Genomic DNA, 12,842 nt, shown 5'->3' on the forward strand with positions numbered 1-12,842 from the left:
AACGCGAGTGCTGACGGGTTAAAACAAATTTTTTTTGGAATCATAATTTCCAAATTTTAATTTAATTTTTATTCAAATTTTGTTTTTTTTTTAAAATACTCATTTATGAACGCAAATGTTATGTATGTGTTAGAGGGACCAAAACTACTGACAGTTAGAAATTCTCGAAAGTGCCATGGATTCCACAGATCAAACAATTTCAAAATATTTATATAAAAAGAAAAAAGAAATTTTAAAAAACATTGCAGCTATAAATATACTTTTATTTATAAATAATTTTAACAGATCTTTTTCGAAATTCACCAGCGGAGAAAAAAATCTGAAGGGGAATTCCGAAACAGATCCAATTTTACAAGCTTAAATAGAAATTCGAAAATATATTTATTTATTATTAAGGATAGGTTTTAGATAATCGAATATTTGATCGAAAATGGTCGAGTCTTTTATTTTAGAGGATCTGTTCTTGGAGCGTAAATTTTTCTCTGGGAGAGGTACTATCTCTTTACCCTAAATTCTGGTTGTATTTCTAAGTAAGGGTAATTTGACCATTTTCGATGAAATATTAACTTTAATATATACAATTCTGAGATTTTATCGAGTATTTCTATTATGTTTTTTTTTTTGTGATACTTAAAAATTTTTGGATGAACCAACAGTATTCTTCCAGATCCAAAAATAGACAATATCTATGGCTTATTCGAATAATATGACGTAAAATTATCCTTTAGTACGCAAAATCCAAAATTGTTTTTGTATGCCCCATAAAAATTAGTATGCAGTGGTTTTTGTAGGGCGAAAAATTTATCTAGCTTGGTTTCATTTTAAGAAAATGTCGTTTTATCCGTCTTTTCAGGAAAAACTGAAACATGCGACTCTTACTGCCATCTATTGGCGAGTAGTAATATTTTTTTTTTTTTAATTGGGAGCAAGCAACTGCTTTACCGACACAGAAACATTAAAGATAGGTTTCAGTAGATGACGTTGTTACACGATTAGTATGCGGGGGTTTTTGGGACAAAAAATCGATCTTCCTTGGTTTCATTTTAAGTTCTTTCGGAAACTTTCATCTCGAATGTCGAGGTCATGGAGATCCATTAAATTGGTTTTTGCTACAACATGACATTTAATTTTACGTCAAAATATGGAATATACGATAGTGCCATCTGTGTGTCTAAAATTGATTCCATTTTGAAAGCATTCCAAAAATGTTTACATTTTATTCTTTGTATTATTTTGTGTTTTTCTGTACTTAAAACTAGAGAGTATTATAATGAACTATTTTTTTTTTGAGAATTTGGACCCAATATTTTTACAATTTTTGAAAGTGTGTGTAATTTTTAGATTTTCTTTCCTATTTATTTCAAATCATAGATATCTCAACTAAATTTTCATGACTTTTAAAAACTGTCCTGGATAGTCGTCACTTCTTGATTGGAATATTATAGCCTAATCCGATAAAATCTAACAAGGTTAGGTTAAGTTAGGGTGGCTATCCTGGGGTGAAACACACTTAGACCATAGACGAACTTTATTCTGAGAAATAAATGACATAGCTTCACCTTCCCGTAAAATAAAGTTGTCTTGATTTTTAACTGTTTTACCATTTCAAATAAAAAAGGGGGCGTTTATTTAAATACGACAAGGAATCGAATCCTTTTGAATTGTACTTAAACTGCGTTTAATTGATTGCAGCGGTTTTATCCGTTTTATTAGTAGACAAGGTTAACAGTGCTGCCATCTAATGTCTGTAAGTGGTAAAGTAATGCAAATTTAGTAGAGACATCTATATTTAAAATATGATAAATATATATAATCTATGTACAATGAAATGAAATTTTTCAAATAATATATTATTTTTTATTAATTTTCTTAAAAATATATGTAAACAAATGAAAATATATATTTTCCGTCCATTTTCATGATCGCTTTATTATATAATTATACTCTTAATAGTATTCAATAAAATTTTTATTTCCTGCTACGTTTTTTATTTAATTTTTCTAGAACCCATCAAAAAGAAAAAATTACGTACATATATTTTAAAATTAGCTCATATTGGGACAGTGCTGGATTTGATCGTCATGGCGCTCTAAGTCTTAGGCGAGGCAAGGTGCAATTTAATTTAAATTTTTGTAATTTCGATGCTAAATCTGCCTCTGCCTAGTCTTAAATCGATTTATGTTATTATAAAATACGTTTCGATCTGTAGCTATCTTCAGTATGAATTATTTTCCTATTCGGTAACTAATTTTATGGTTAATTCGATCGTTTGTCTTTTCTGTTGACTGAGTTTTCATTTTTCATCGGAAAAGGATGATTTTAGTGAAAGAGCCACCAAATGGATCTGGGTTGGGTAGACTCTAGTTTTCTAGCTTTGCATTTGCCTCCAAGAAGTATGATTTTATGACTATGATGATCATGACGCCTTAGGCCCAAGGCATCGAAATTTAACTTGTTAAAATAAAGAAAAATGAAAATCCGACCGTCAAAAGACGTTGGAATGCCAGAAGGTCGAAACGATTATTGGATAATTTAACAATTGCCAGTAAAATTGGGAGTTTAAAAAAATATTATTTTAATATTTCGCTATTTTTTCCAAGTTGTCGATAAGAGACGAAGTCGAATCATTTGTTCAGGTAAGTTTTTAAAGATTTCAGTTATTAATGCACAAAATTTCCTATTTTTTGTCGGTAAAACTAAACGTACAAACCTATTCTTCTTCCAAAACCTGTCATCTCGAATCATTGGCTCACGAAAAGAGATTAAAGATGTTTAAATCATGAAAAATAATTCTTTTTCGGGAAAAATTGAGAGCCTTGCCATCAAAAGCTGCTGAATCATTAAGGATCAAGTTGGTGCGCCCACGGATCCAAGACCCAGTTGACCTATATTGCTCATTTACGACCTTAGCCTCACTTTTTTTCGTCCTAAGTACGCTATAAAAATTTCAGCTTGATATCTTTTTGAGTTATCGTGTTTTCAGACAGACGGATAATCGAAAATGGACTAATTAGGTGATTTTATGAACACCTATACCAAAATTTTGTTGGTAGCATCAATATTTTTAAGCGCAGCAAACTTGGGACTAAATTTAGTATACCTTGATATATAGCTCATTTGTTATTCTGATATACGAGCTATATTATTGTTAAACATTATTTTTCATATTTATAATATACGAGCTTGATATCCGCTCGCTTTACTTTGCTTAAAAGCAAAGCCTCCACTTGTCTTAATCTCACTGATCCCCATTCCATGACACTCGAAGGGATTTTCGACAGAGCTAAAATATATTCGCAGAATGATATTATTTACTATTATCAATTGACAGAAATCTTCATATTTGTTCAGAATTGTTCAGAATGTTAGGGATACGGGACACATCGTATAAAAATTCTGCAGTGAGTTTGCATAAAATAATTTTGTTCATAAAATTTTTATTTTAAAATGGACTCTACCACCAGAGGTAAGAATTTAATGTTTTTGCAATAATTCAATATTAAACATGTTATATTGATCGACAGTGCGTCATCCAGGGGGGAAGTGAGCCGAACAACTAACTGCCCGAAGCGTCAAAAATGTGATGTGACAAATCCTTAAAATATTATAAACAGTTATCTCGATAATCAGGACTTAATAAGACCAGGACTGTACATATATATATACATTTATCCTGTTTACAGGCTGGCTTTATTAAGTTGACATATGCTTCGAATTAGAAAAATAACTTTCATCGATAAAAATGCTTCAAACGAATTTTTATTTGGAAATTTGGTATAAATACTTCACTGTGTCATGTGATATTTTCATTTCATTATTAATTCAACTTAGGCAATTGTTAATACAACTGTGTAATGTTCATTACATACAAATCATTGATTTTATGAGATAAGTTTTTTGGAAATCAAAATCGATTTGGAACAACTTTGGAAGAATCGTACAAAAATGATCGTTATATCCAGGACTATTCTGAAAACTGAGATTGTATAGAAAATTCATTACAATTTATAAATAAAATAAAACACTGAAAAAATACCACTGGAACCTAAGTATTTAAGGGAAACTGTACATATATGTACATATATTCTGTGTACAAGCTGGCTTTTTTAAGTTGACAGATGCTTGAAATTAGAAAATTAAATTTTTTCGATAAAAATGCTTCAAACGAAAAATGTTCTAACTTTTATCTGGAAATTTGGTATAAATACTCCACTGTGCCATGTGATATTTTCACTTCATTAATTAAATCAACTTAGGCAATTGTTAATACGACTGTGTAATGTTATCACATACAAATCATTTATTATACGAGATGAACTTTTTGGAAAATCAAACTCGATTTGCTACGTAACTTTGAAAGGATCGTTCAATAATGATTGTTATATCCGATAGTCGTTATAAGCAGAGACGTTGCGAGCCAGGATTGATTTAGTATTTTGAACTATTATTATTAGAATTATTATTTTTTTTTCTGTACTTAACTAAGTGTTATAATAAATGTACTAAGTGTTTTAATAAATTATTTTTCGATTACATTGTTGTTGTGTAATTTTAAGATTTCCTTTCTTATTTATTTAAAATGACAGACATCCCACCTAAATCCACCGAGAGATTAAAGATGGTTAATTCACCTAAAGGTCAAGTTAGGGCTCCCAATTTAATCCAATGCGGCACCATAAAACGGAAAGTCAGCTGTTGTTTTTGAGTCACAGCAACTCGATTGTTTGTTGTTTCAACTTGTCTTTTCCGATGACTGAGTTTTCTTTTTTCATCGGAAAAAATCATTTTAGTGAAAGAGCCACCAAATGAACCTGGTTCGGGTTGACTCTTAAGTTTTCCAGCTTTGCATTTTTCTGTAAGAAGTATAATTTTAGAGGAAATAAAAGATTTTCGTAAATAATTATTTTCCGAAATTCGGAACTTTTTTAGCTTTTGGGGAGAACTATTAGCTTTTGGGGAGAAATATTTCATGTATGATTTCTTTAAAATATTTATCGTTTGTTAAATAATTACCAAAAGCAATACGCATGTGTGAACGTTTAAACATGATGAACAACAATTTATCGATAACGTACATAATTTAAATTTTAACTGAAACTTAATGAAAATATGTATACCAGCAAAAAAGTATTTTTAGAAAAAAAATTTAAAAAATTTAGTTCAGCTTACTCCATCATATATAAACTTTGAAATTCATTTTCAATTGTAAGTCATTTTGATTTTTGAAGATGTTTTAAATTAAAATGGAAAAACTACCATTAGAGGTAGGTACAGAAAACTTTTTATTAAAAATAAAATGCCTTAATTCATAATTTACTTTAAATTTATTTATTTATTTTTATTTAAAAACGTCATTAACGTAGCTGCGATAAGTAGAACAAGTCTAAAATAGATTGAATATTTTCATTTCATTATTAATTCAACTTAGGCAATTGTTAATACAACTGTGTAATGTTATCACATACAAATCATTTATTATACGAGATAAACTTTTTGGAAAATCAAAATCGATTTGTTACGTAACTTTGAAAGGTTCGTCCAATAATGATCGTTATATCCGATAGTCGTTATAAGCAGAGACGTTGCGAGCCAGGATTGACAGGCGATAAAATTTATAAATGTGGAATGTAAGATGTAAAAGTTAAACAAAAACAAAATCAAATTCGAGGGTTTTGCGAAGGAAAAAACTGATACGAAAACTTTATTTTGACCCCCCTTCCCCCGCCTTCGTTAATGACGTTTTAATTTGGATTTTCGTGACCCGAGGATCCGTAAACAATACAAAAAAATGTTTCATAATTAAAATAATTGATTATATAAAATCGTCGGATTGTAAAATCGTGTTACACTTTCTCAATTTATGTCGAATTCAAAAAAATTTATTTTATTATTATTTTGAGTACTTTTCAAAAAGCCGAAACTAATAAAATTTATAGTGCAACAAAGCGGGCTTTGATTTTTTTCAAAAGGTCGAAACTAAAAAAATTTATTGTGCAACAAAGTGGGCTTTGATTTATTTTAAAAAAATCGATTGAATAGAAAAAATAAGAATGCCATGGAGACACTCAATTCTTTTTTTCTTTCAACAAATACAGAATCACAAAATTGTGTTGTGGCCAGTGTAATTATATAAAATAATTAAATTTTTTTCGTATAATTTTTATTTTAAAATGGATTCTCTACCACCAGAGGTAAGAATTTAATTTTTATGTACTAATTCGGTTTAATGTAATTTTTAAGAAGAAACCTCTGAAGTCTTGACAGTTTATGACCAACACTGAACATGACAGGCTTAGATTTGAACATCGATCGATATTAAACATATTACTTATAATCAGTAGAGACCAAATATTATTGACCCATGTGAGGACCCGAATTTATCTATATTTTGACTGAATAATATTGCTAAAATTTGCAAGGACCGTTTCCCAATCGATTTATTTATTTTTTAGGTGATTTCCAAAATACTGATGTACTTGGAGACGGAAGACTTGCTAAACGCAAGATTGGTCAACAAAAATATATACCAACAATCATGCGTTTATCCGGTCAATAGACGTTTGGAGATTAAACTTAGAACTGTACAATCATTGCCCCAATTATATCAACTGCGTCCAAAACACGTTCGATTAGAACGTGTTTTGTTTTTATCAATGGAACATGCGCAGCCCAACGAAAACGATTTTAAAAATTTGGAAAGTTTGTGCTTCGATCACTGTCGTATTAATAATCAAGGTAATTTTAGTTTTTTTTCCAGCAAAACCAAAAGCCAAAGTTGACCAGCAAAGCTTGTGATTGAAATTATTTGTACCTTATTTTCAACTTTGATGATGAATTTTGTTGTACGTCTTCGATTTTTTCGGATTACCATTATATAAATTATACTTTATCGTACGCATAACAGGCAAAGTATCTATTGTTTGAAACTGACAATAACCTGACGGATACAGGATATAGTGTGGTTGTTACTCACCGATACAGAATGACCACATAGCTACCCAGCCAATGTACATTGTATGTCTTCGTTTTTGTCGGATTACCATTATTTAAATTATACTAGATAGAACGTATAACAGACAAAGCATCTATTGTTTAAAAACTGACAATAACCTGACGCACATAGCCAACTATACAACACTTAAGGAGTAAATTCCACTCATGCGTCGGAGGTGTCACACATTTTTTTTAATGTTTAAAGTGTGTGCTTTTTCACAATTCTATATTGGGAAGTCCCTTTTAGGTCATATTTCTCCTTATAAGGTATTTTTCATTGAAATGGGATTTTTTTTAATATTAAAAATTTGATAAAAAGTGATTTTTTCTTAAAGGAGAATTGGATTAGGATGTTGGGTTCCGAAAATTTGAATTGATCCGACAGAGAAAATATGATATTTCAATGTTACTTCGGACCTCGATAGAATATTGTAGCCGAATTTATTTTAGCAACATGTTTCATCGTCCCTTTTTCTCACCTTAACTTCCAGGTGATGAAATGTTTTCAGGGTGGATACAGCCACAGAGAACCGTGGGTCAATATGCTAAGGATCCGATATATCCCCTATTATCTCACAGTTCATGTACTCCGTGTTAAAAAAACTGATTACAATTTTCTCCTAGAAATTGTCTCATTTTCATCACAATTTTTTTTTCATTTCAAGGTTTTAAACATATAATTTCACACTCTTCTCAAACTATTCGAGCCTTGGAATTCGAAAGATGCGATTTTTCTTTATCGAATGATGATCTATGTATCGAACTTCCACGATTGACTCAACTAAAAATTTATAATTGTGAAGCTTCAGACAGTGTATTTGCGTATGATTTATTTACCAAAATGGCACCAAATTTAAAAGAATTCATTTTCCGATACCCATATCCATGGAGTTTCCGTCCAATCGAATTATCAAAAGTACTGAGAATGGTTTGTAGCAATTTAAAAAAATATGAGGAAAGAATAGAATTATTGAATTTGGGATGTCCTAAACCAACGCAGAGTATATTACAATTTTTAAAATTGAATTTCCAAAATTTACGAATACTTAAATTAACATCGGATTTGCGTGAGCCAGTATTATTACAAATATGGAAAGAAATTGGAAAGCTTCGTTTGGAAACTTTAAAAATTACATTTCTTCATGCGTACGGCCTTGATGAACAGCTTTGTGGTGGACTAACTAACGAATTTATTCAAGAGTTTAAGGATAATTTGCACCACTTACGACATTTACGTTTGAATAATTTCATTATCGATGACGAATGCTTCGATGTAATTTTGAACATACCAAATTTAAAAATATTGGTGCTTAAAAATTGTTTTCTAAACAAGATTACTACAATTGTCGAAATGAAATTAAATACGAATATGCGGGTAAGTCCTGTCTGAAAACTCGGTTATAGTTGACGGTTTCGATTATTCTTCTTTTTTTTTGCATTCTAAACTAAATATCGGGTACAAATATTATCAAATATAATAAATGAGAATTCTAGGATATTTCGAAATAAATTTTACGTATTTCGACTACCAAGTAGTCATCATCAGTATGAATTAGCTGATCGTGATTACTCTTATTGTGTATGTTACTCGTTGCTTATTTGGTGACGATGTCCATTCCGCCAACAACTTTCGGAATATATATATTTATGGATACTTTCTAAAAAAATAAGCATATTTTATAAAAGTTATCTAAGATTTACTCATTTTTTTCATGATTTTTACAGTTTGACGTAATTTTTAGATAGCAAAAATCTCATCTTTCTAGCATCTATAGAGCAGAAAATCATTACATTTGGGTAGTTTTTCTCGCGCTCTCTTAACAATTAACAATCAATCTTTTACTTTCAGGAACATGTTTTAAACGAGATCCTGTAAAAATTTTCCTTGCGAAAATTAATCCTGCTCAGTAACGAATTTTTCCGGGTCTATATGCACAATCCTAACATGGTACGACATCGATATCATGATGAAAGTCAAATTTTCTTGTTTACAAAAACCGTTGTAACTTGAACATTTTTCAACCGATTTTGATAACTCGTAGCATTTTTTACTCGAGATAGAATGTACTTTGATAATAACTGTAAGAAAGTAATTGTTCTTGAGGATTTGTTACATAAAAATGACGTCAAACTGTAAAAAACATGGAAAAGATGAATAAATCTTAGATAACTTTTATAAAATGTCCTAATTTTTTGTAGAAAGTATCGATGAATACATATATTCCGAAAGCTCAATGTTTTTAATTTCAAAAATGTTAAGCAATCGAAAATCAGTTAAAATTGACGGAGTTACAATTGTTTAAGTGACCGAAATACACAAAAAACGGTTTTTCCACAATAAATTTGGGGGTGTTGGACAGTTTTGAAAATCATTTCCATGATGTACTCACCAAAACATACAACGTATATGCCAGTTGCTCAAAAAGTGCTTTCAATCTTAGTTTATTCCGTTATTTTGGGCTTTTTAATTGCAATAAAATAAGAGTTGTCAAAATTCGTCTAAAAATATTCTGGTTCCGAAGACTGAGATTTTAGATGCAAAATTCATTTAATACTAGGTGCTGAAAATTAAAGACAGTCGCTTCCATGTTGAATATAATGTGTTTCAAAGAATGAAATCATTTTGGCCAAACATCAAATATCTGGATTTATCTAATTCTGAAATAAAAAACGCTGATTTTAAGCATGTATGTTTAAAATGGACACAATTGGAAGCGCTTCGAATATATGAATGTGATCATTTAGCAGAAGCAGATATGGAATTGCAAAATTTATCAAATTTAAAATATTTAAATATTGGAAGAACACAATTTTCGGATCGGATCTGCGATATTATACAATTTCCAAAACTGAAGGTGCTTCACTTATTTAGAAACGTAAGTTATCACGCCGTTTAATTCTAATCGTAAATCAGCGAATCAGAATTTTCGATGTTTTGATTTTATTTTGCAGATTACCACCGAAGGATTACGAATATTAGGCGAGAACAATCCAGCTTTAGAAGTGGTCTGCCCCGATACATACAATATGATTGATTTTCCATCAGAAACATTTGATATTCGAACATATTTTCCAAACTGTCCTCGATTCGTATGTAAATGTAAGAAACATTTTCGAGGCTACCTCTATTCATTATAAATTTTTGAACAATTTTTCCATTATTCCTACTTTTTTTGTAATTTTTTGTATTTAAAGAAAATTTTTATTTCATTCAGAAGTGATATTATTTCGGTACATTGTTACTCAATTTGATATATTTTTGAGTTATAATTTGCTCGGAAATACGAAAATAATTTTTGGTTAAAATGATAATTTATATGTTAGTCAATGATTGATTTAATTTACACTTTAGGTCGAATATTAGGCGATTAACAATGACACGACAACGAATCGTTTCTAATTATTGTTGAAAATGGATGCGCTTAATTTTCACGCAAAAATTCGAGGATACTATTTTTTCTTTTCGAGATTTTTGAAGTTTACGAAATCCTATTAGTTAGGAGATGAATTTTGATTCCCCCCAAAAAAAAACAACCCACGTTTGATTGACTTCAAATTATTTACACGAAAAATGTCGGTCGACTGTTTGGCGTAAATGGGTAATGTGTCTTTTCCCTCCATAAGGTCACATATTTTGGGGAGAGTACACTTCACCTCTATAAAATATGTAAAAGAGAAAATAATCTCTTTTTTATTTCTTATCTATGAAATTAATATTCAACGATTGTTAATCGTTTAAATTCGTTTGTTTTCGTAATTTTTTAGTTTAAAAAAAAATTGTTATAAATCGATTGTTATAATATTTTTATTTAGAAAAAAAAAAACAAATTTTTCATAATAAATTATTCGAAAATTACAGTTTTTTTTGTATTGATTACAGCCTTTTTTTCAATTTTTCATTTACAGCCTTTATTTTCACTTTTCACAGCGATATGATTGGAATGCTAAAACAGAAAAATAATGTATTTGAACGAAATATAATTATAATAATTAGAATCGAGATGTTTTGAACAGCCCATAAAAGTCCGCGTTTCCATCGCCAAAACTCTATATATTGATACCCCAATTATCGGAATTTCGGCGGCTCAAATCGCTAGGGTAGTTATAAAAAAAAATCTATACAATTACCCAGCAAATCGTTTAGAACGTTTTCCTTCCTCAGGTATGATTAATTTGGATGCAGAAACTTTCAATGGCATGGTACGGCCTTGACGTGAAGGATCTTTTTTTCGCACAGTCAATGACGACTCAACAACGATTTCATCAAATGGTTGACCATATTCAGCTTTAAAATAAAATCAAAATTTAGTTTTTAAGATAACGACAAAAATCGATGCTAGATGTCCTTTTTTTCAGACACTACTCCTCAAATCGTCAAATAAGCTCGTGATTTTCGAATTTTTTGGATTAAATTAATCGTCCTAAAAAAGACTGAATTTTATCAAATTCCGAAAAAATGAAAATTGCAAATCGGGGAAATTTGTGTCCCTTTCATGATTGGACGAGTATTTTCAGAGGCATTAACTGAAATCGTAAACGAGAAGCAAATATACTTTCAATTGCAAAATGAATCTGATTTTTAAAACAATAAATCAAAGGCACCAACAAATTAAAAAAGTGGTCGATTATTCATAGGTCGAATAATCCCTTCAAAAAATTTTCTAAATTCGCGCATAGTTTTACAAAAAATTATCAAATCAACTTACATTTATTCTTATTTAAAGTACTTTGTGATGTCACAATTGTAATAAATGATAAACATATAAAAAGAATTACGCACAATAAATTAAATTTAAACATTTTCAACTAAAATTATACTAAAAAGTTCAAAATAAATTGTTGCTAGTAATTCTTTAACTAATTTGGTTCACAATAGAAAGTGAAAACAAAATTTCACTATGTATTTATATTTATTGTATCTGCTGCGATCTGTGATCTGTACCCCCCAATCCAAACTGTCCACTGCTGCTCTAGTGCTTTGCCCTACTGCACCTATTGCAGACCGCTACCACTGATCAGTGACCAAACACACTGTGTTGATAGTTTTTTTACATATTCTTTTTTTTTTCAAATCTTTATCTAGAGGTAATACAGTCAAAATCACTTATACTGGCTAATCGATTATAACGACAAATTGGAGGGACGGTCCAAATTAAATCCAAATAAAAATACTAGGGATGGGACCATTGACGTTAGAGTTATATAGACTGAGTGTCAAACGATTTTAAAGGTGAGGTAATTGCTTAGGTCCAACCATTTTATATTCGTAAGAAAAGTTGTAAAGTGAACTAGATAGAAATATATCGAAATATCGTAAACTAGGCAATTTGTATGACGACTGATTGTTTTCGACGAATTAAATAGTGTTTAATGTTTGAAAAACTAAAAATTGACCATTTTCGAGGCTGCACTAAATACTAAAATCATTTAACAAAATCCCGAAGGGTAATTACAGATAATTTTATTGTAAGACATTTATTTTAAATTATTAAAAAGGACTGAATAATATTTTCATTTATCCCGAATTTTCTCAAAATTGTTCATGTTTTTACAGTTTCTTCAATGTCGTTATAGCCGTTTTTGACTGTACGTTCAAATATATCTGAACTGGTTTCTTGCTATTATCTCAGACGGAATTACATAAAAGTTTGTGCATTTTTAAAAAACTCACGTGTGTGTGTGTGTCTAGAATTACATTGTATGAGATTCTGAAGTAAAAACGTCCCAAAAGCCAATCTTTAGAAGTACGCAAAATCTGAAGGTTTAAAATTCCTTATTAAACAAAGAGGATTATATAGATTAGTCACCATTACATAGGTATAAAATATATATAAAACTTTTGCTAAAAA

This window comes from Chrysoperla carnea, chromosome X (assembly GCF_905475395.1).
Source record: "Chrysoperla carnea chromosome X, inChrCarn1.1, whole genome shotgun sequence".
In the NCBI taxonomy this organism is placed as follows: Eukaryota; Metazoa; Arthropoda; class Insecta; order Neuroptera; family Chrysopidae; genus Chrysoperla; species Chrysoperla carnea.